The following is a 6,880-nucleotide window of genomic DNA, read 5'->3' as shown; positions in this document are numbered from 1 at the left end:
TTGAGATTTGCTGGTTTTCGAAATAATATTGACATACTGAAATTATGCCCAAACTACGTAGACTTTTTGTGGCTTTTCAAGACACACACTGCATGGTAGCCCCAGGCGAGAAAATACTGGCAGCGACTACTTGTCTCGTGTATAAGCTTATTTATTGATATTAGGTAGGCGGCTAGTTGAAGCCGTCAATGCTAACTGCTGTAACTTGTTGGGTGCAGACGCACCTATACTGTATATATTTTGATTGTAGACTTGGCATACGCTTGCACCCATTTCGGCTTAACATCCACATTTCAGACGTTAAAGTTGTAAACTGAAAGGTAATGAAAATAAGTAATGGGAAGTATTTATTATATGCACAAATTCCCGTCAATACATTAAGAAATAAACATATTTCTCCATATTTCTCCAGCAATGTCTTGAGAAACACTTCTAAACACACAACTTACAAGTCTTAAATATATACAAATACACACAACTTACAAGTCTAAACATTTCATAGAAATACTAGATCTAATAATTTATTCTACGCAGATGTTACTAGCATCGGGCTTCTTCACTGAGACGTGACCGCTTCAAAACGACGGAGTAGCGCTACGAGAAGCTGGCGACGAAGATGGTTCGATAATAACGCAATTGGATCAAATAAGAATCTTATCTTCAATTGGCATCAAGAAAGATTCTTCTAATTAATGGCAAACGTTTGCTTTTCGCTTAAGTTATGATTTTGTTTAATGAGTGAGAAGTTTCATTAGGCCAGAGGGGCACTGTGCTGTAGCTTCATTCTCTTGACGTTATACAGCCACATTTTTATAACTGAACTTTTAGTGAGGGATAATTGGATCTAAATATACAAGAATAATGAAATTTAATAAGTGAGCAAGTGAAATGAAGCCGGATTGAATGATAGGAATTTAAAAGCGTAGAGTGGTAACAATAAGCGTTGAGTTATAAAGAGGGTAAAGTAATACAGAATGATTAACGTCAGAAATTGTAATTTTTTTGAAAATGAACGTTGTCAATGTTAATTTAGAACGTTCTCGAAAAGTAAGACTATGTGCATATGATTTTAGAGTCATCAGAACAAGATCAAGCTTATTTATTCTGTCGAAATCGTGATTTATTTAGTCGATTTAGTGACGGGATTTGACTGAAGTACTGATCAGCGAGGCCAAGTATATAATCATAAGAAGCATTTCATGGTATCTAAGAACTCAATTAAGATCATTTTAAATGATCTTTATTTATTTAAATTTAAATTTTATTTAAATTTTATTATTTTCATTTCAGAATTTATCACTTTAATTTTGAATAGTTCATTATTATTTCTTCATAAATGCAAAATACTTCTCTTCGTTTAAGCATCTCACTTAGGAAGTTCTCTAAAACTGAACGCTGACCTAAAATGCTACATGTTGATTGGCGCGAAGATTGAGACACAGGTTGTTTCTAGATCATTCAAAGAGAGTTTTATTTTCATGTTACAAGACGCATGAAAACATATCATGTTATTGAGGTCGCCGTGACCTGACCTCGTTTAGAAACGTCTCAAGTCCGAGATGAGATTTAAGTTTATCCATTCATCAATCGATCCAAATTCGCCTATTAGTTTTCAATAAGATTATTGATTTGCGCCTGGCTGATCTTTAATTAACATCTTCGAAGAGGAGCTTCTCGTCTCGCACGGCCGCTAGCAGCAGTCACTCGGGCTCAGGTCTGCAGTGAAGAAGCCAAGGCAAAGGTAACATCGGCCGGCCCTTCAGTGGCTACTAATAATGCGAGTAATTCCGGCTAACACAGTTCAGTGGCAACCGGTAAAGCGGAAACTCCCGGCCATTAGCCGTTCAGTGGCCATCGATGATACAGTAATTCCCGGCCACCGGCCGTTAAGTGGCCACCGATGACGCAGTAATTTTCGGCCATCAGCCGTTCAGTGGCCTCCGATGATACAGTAAGTCCCGGCCACCGGTCGTTAAGTGGCCACTGTAATTAATAAACTTATCCCCGCTATCGGCAGTTCAGTGTCCTCTGATACTACAATAATTCCCGATCATCTTCCGTTTAGTTGCCACTGATAACAAAGATAACAAAGACCATGCCTTCCATTGGCCGTTCAGGGTCGACGATAATACAGGCAGAGTAGGCTACATGGTATATTATTACACATCATTATGGTACGGCCTGTATACATACATATAGGACATCAATTATAATATCATTCGTTTCTCCTGCGTATGCAAGCTAAAGTTATTCAGTTTTCTAACGTAAAAAATACGTAACACTGCAACAGCTCGCAGGTATATATGTTCAAAAAAATTCTTTTAAATTTAACAATTCATTTTCTTTCTCATATTTACCGCCTTCACATGTCACAACATTTGATAGAATGTGACAAAACAATAAAAACATATTCTATGTACATACAAATCTTCTTAAAACAATGGAGTTGTTTCATATATTATCCAAGAGGCAATTTAAAACGAAAAAAATATTCGGGACATTCAAATGAAATTAGTACATGAAAATGAAAACAGCAGCAATTAATTGGCACGCGCAGAGCAGACCAGACGACACGCGCAGAGCAGACCAGACGGCACGTGTAGAGCAGACCAGACGGCACGCGCAGAGCAGACCAGACGGCACGCGCAGAGCAGACCAGACGGCACGCGCAGAGCAGACCAGACGTGACCAGACGGCACGCGCATAGCGACCAGACGGCACGCGCAGAGCGACCAGACGGCACGCGCAGAGCGACCAGACGGCACACGCAGATCAGACCAGACGGCACGCGCAGAGCAGACCAGACGGCACGCGCGGAGCAGACCTCGTTGTTGTGCGGTAGGATGCACTGACATCAGAAGGTCTGCGGGGCTTCCTCTCCTCACATGGGAATGGGTGGCATGAATGGCTGGAGTTTCGAAATTTGTGGCCATAAGGGGCAAGTATAGAGGCCGTTGCGTCGGGCTAACCGGTTTACTGGCCATCAATTCCGGCCACTAAATGGAAGATACAAAAACCATCGCTGCCATCAGCTTCAGATTGCCGAAAGTAAAAACGAAAATTACGATGAGTAAACAATAATGGAGAAGAGACCGAACGAAATTGTTTGTAGTTTTTTAGAGAAAAGATTATCAACATGAAGAATCAATATAGATTTTCATCCGATTATGACAGGAGTGATTGGGGGATTTGATGAAATAAGTCTAATAATTTAGCTTCTATCGATATATAAGACAGGTAATAGAACGCGAATTGGGATAATGTTGTGGGAACAATTTCACTTCAAGGTAAATGTTGTTAGAATACTTCGAATTTTCAAGTCAAGCATTAAGTTAAACAATTCAGGCGTCCGTTATAATACGTATCCCGTGAACCAAGAATTTAAATGCAAAAAATGCCTAAAAATCGTTACATTTTCGTAAAAAACGCACCTTGGACCGGCATTGTCATTATTTTTGCTTTGAATTGTTTGTTCAATTTAGTTTAAGCTAGTTAGTGATATGAGAAATGTTATCATATGAAACATTATTTGTCGTTGTTTACAACAGCTGGAGCCTGGGAGGCAAGCAACATTACCGGCTTAATAAATTTACCTAACATCATAAATGCATTGAAATTTGCATAATAAAAATTATCGCCTGCCTATCAGAAGATGTTATAAAAACGTTAACATCTCGTTACAGATTATATTGTCACTGGCAAGCTCATTTATTTATTCTTGCTTATTGAATGAGTTGGAACTACGTGGAACTTATGCGACGCGACCTGCGCGCTCTGCTACTCTGACTTCTGAGCAATCTATCCCGCTCAGCGAGACCTAACTAATATCGTCAACTTAATCGAAACTTACCAAACATCGTCAACCTAGCGAGACCTAACTAATATTGCCAACCAATTGAAACTTAGAGACTTATCAAAGATCGTCAACCTAGCAAGACAAAATTAACATCGTCAACCTAGCGAGACCGCTCGAACACCTTCAATCTTTTTATTATTCAACAATTAACTATTTTATCCCAGAAAGCACCTCAGGCTCAAACAAAGCTCAGCACCTTAGATAATCTAAAATAAATTTTAAGCAGTCAACGAGATTGAATCAATCGATTATATACTATATAAAGTGATTTTAGAATACTGATTGACAAGTCTTGTTCAGAAGCGTGATTTATTTTCAAACGATCGCTGGTAATGGAACGATCAGAAGAGAAAGAAATTATTCCATGAATATGCCCGGTTGGATAACAATCTAACTTAGCGAAATACATAGCGTGGAGGAATTGGCAGATGGAAGATGCGGCAGTAATTCCTTTCTTGGAAGATGGAAGTTTTTTTGTGGACTCGATAAGAAGTCTACAAACGATGAGCGGAATGAATACAGTAACTTATAATCTTATAATCTCTAGACTGCGGGATTTATAGGCTCAAAAGCTGTTTTGCACATGATTTCAAGCTCTAAAGGTTAGATTTTTACAGAGTTGGGCAAGATTTAACGGGAATAATGGATTCAAGGTAATATTGTTAACAATATCGGATAACCTAACCGAGGAATGACCATTTATAACAAACAACATAAAGGGAATATATCCAATCCTTTTTGATGCAAATATTAAGAATGCCTCGAAATGAAAGTCAATTTTGATTAATACAAATTCCAGAGTTGAAATGCCTGGAAAATTTTCATTGTGCAAAACAGCCTAATAAACCTAGCTCTAAGTTAAACCGGTCTGGTAGTTACTTTTAAATATTTAATTTAATGCTTAATGTTACTATTAAGTATTCAATTTGATGCTAAATGTTCAACACATAAATAAATCGCAAATGTAGCATTGAGTGGCAATACCATACCTCATCTAGGAAATATTTGAAAAAAGTCGGAATTTAACAAGAAAAATAATGTGTTATTGATTGTTTAAAATTCAGAAAAGTCTTTCCTAAAGGGACATGGGAAACCTTGTATGCGTCTTGTACCGACGAGTCTATTGACATTACGCACAAGTTTGACAACAAAAGGAAGAATAATCAATAACATTAATATCAAATTAGAGATGCCAATGTATAAGAAATCATCATCGCGTTTTAATATAATCAAAATATCATCATTACGTTATAATTTATCATTATAACGTAACTTTAATGTTATCACTACTCGAAATTTATACCGCAAGTTTGCCTTTAAGTGCCGGAAAAATGGGTTGAAGTTGAGACTTCATCGCAAAGTCTGCCTAAGGAAAATTAGAAAAACATTAAATAAGCAGAAATTTTGCCGATCGTAAAGAATTAATTCAAGATATTTTTATGATTTTTCAGAGTTAATGATTCCAATTGACGTAAAAATAATTGAAATGTCTTAAATTTTCGTTAAATAATTATAATTGATCGCAGGTTTCGGAATTACCTAAACTTTAGCAACATCCCCTGATAGTCAAAATTTATACAGCCTTAAAGCAGACGAAAGAATCACGAGCTAAGAGGCCAGAGTTATGAGAGAAATCCTTAAAACTTTCTACAATTTTGATCCCAACTTTCTGACATTCAGAAGGTCTTCATACCCAGATTGCGTTAACCTGGACACTTTTAAAAAATTTAATAAGATCCACTGCACAGAACTACAATTCGAAGGAAGATCTCATATCGAGAAATTAAATGAATAGAACTAAAATTTACCTTAAGAACTAATTGAAATAATTAATTCAATTAAAGAACTAATTGAAGAACTGACTGAAGTCAAGATGCTTACGAAGACAATGCTTACTTTCAGGTCGTGCTTCAGACGCTGCAGTGCTGATGCCAACTCACGCGGCTTCTTGGCGATCCTTCGAAGAAGAATCCGGTCGATTGCGCTGGAACTTTCCAAAACTCCACAAACTTCTTGGCTTCCCGCAGTTTTTCAGCCAAACAGTAAAATTCAAGGAATAACTTTAGCATTTCTTGGATCGGTATGAAAATAGGTGTGGAGGATTATATTGTGAATTAAATTTTCATTATATCACGCAGACGAGAAAGTGAAGTTTTATTAGTGGGGACTCACAGCAGCGCTAGTTAATCAATTAACGATCATTCGTCTCTCTTTTCTAATACAATCGAATGATTGAACATTCAATTTAACGGATTAGTGGAGCGATTTTGCGGTTGATTGGGACTAGATTAAGATAGGTTAAGCTGTTAATGAAGTAGAGCAATAATGCATAGCTAAAATTAATCCCGATTGAAGTAATGTGACTGAGCCAATTTTTCTCACGACATGCAATTTTTCAAAATATAATCAAACTATTATTACTAAAATTCATAAGGTAATAATTTATGTAATTTATAATAAAAAGTACTTGGAATTACAACAACACTAAAAACACAAAAAATCATAATCGTATGTTTTGAGAAAGATTCCATATTGGAAGGTAATTTTTTATATGCGTGTTAGTGGACAAAGGTGAGCATCGTTTTTAAAATGAATTTTCTGTTATGATACGATGCCAGTTGTTTAGCTCGATGTTTTTTCTATTCACGTTATTTAATTTGTTCACGAAGTTATGATAAAATCTCTATTAAATGACTGGTGACAGTATCTTAAATTCTGCAAGTTTATGATGTATATCATAATTATGCTGCGTATCATAATGATTTGCATAATCAATATCATTCTTTGTTTTCAATACGAGAATTTTAAGCTTCATTGTACTTTTTTAGTTTCTTTTGAACATTATAATACTAAAAAATTTTTTACGGCTATACTGCGACAGCCTATAAATTAAATCTGCCTGTACGTAGGTAGACTATACCAGTATAATTCAGGTAATACATACATACACACATACATTAGGGTACAGATTAATTGAACCTCATTAATGGTCACATAATTCTAAAGTTAAAAGACATTTTTTCA

Source organism: Hyalella azteca, unplaced genomic scaffold, assembly GCF_000764305.2.
Source record: "Hyalella azteca isolate HAZT.00-mixed unplaced genomic scaffold, Hazt_2.0.2 contig7416, whole genome shotgun sequence".
NCBI classification, from domain to species: domain Eukaryota; kingdom Metazoa; phylum Arthropoda; class Malacostraca; order Amphipoda; family Hyalellidae; genus Hyalella; species Hyalella azteca.
This window is presented reverse-complemented; position numbering follows the sequence as displayed.